Here is a 714-nt window from a genome sequence, read left to right as displayed (position 1 = left end):
AAAGGGAAAATTTTTAAAAAAGGAATAGGAATAATTAATGACTGAATAAAGAAATTGTGGAGTTTTTTTTCAAAACTTTTTGAATTAATCTTTTTTTTTTCGTCGGGCCCATGATAAGGTATTTAGAATTGCAGTTTTTTTTGTTTGCATTGAAGAATAAGTTTTGTTTTTTATTGTTGTGATTTTATTTGGTGGGATGGTTGTGGGTATATGTAATTTTAAGAAAACGGTAATAGACTTTTTTTAAAACCATTGTAGACACCCCTTTAAAGGGAGAAAAAATAAACATAAAAATGTGCTTTTTATTTTTTTTGTGAAGGGGACTATTTGATACGGGGGGAGCCAGTAAGGAGGAACATGGCCCTCGTCAGGCCACCGACCCTTTCATTGGGGCCCCAAGCCGGGGATCACCCTTTCTGTGCCCCAGACAGGATGGGGAAGAAGAGTTGTGCGGAGCCACTCCCCAATCAGTTATTAAGAAAACACACCGCTACATGAGTGAACTTGCCCATGTTGGCCCCAAATGTGGCAGTAGTCCGAGGGGCAGACTGAAGTTGGCACTCCTGACCAGAGCCCCAAACAGCATGTCCCACGGGCGGTAAACCCTTTTCCCTAGCCAGTCTGTGGCTGGAGGCGGGTTTGCCCATTTGGTTTCCCTGGCCCTGCCATACACCCGTTGGCGCCCAGAAGTCACCGATCAAAGCAAAGGGCCAT

This window comes from Penaeus monodon, chromosome 29 (assembly GCF_015228065.2).
Source record: "Penaeus monodon isolate SGIC_2016 chromosome 29, NSTDA_Pmon_1, whole genome shotgun sequence".
NCBI classification, from domain to species: domain Eukaryota; kingdom Metazoa; phylum Arthropoda; class Malacostraca; order Decapoda; family Penaeidae; genus Penaeus; species Penaeus monodon.
The sequence above is the reverse complement of the archived record's forward strand: the minus strand, read 5'-3'. Positions refer to the sequence as shown.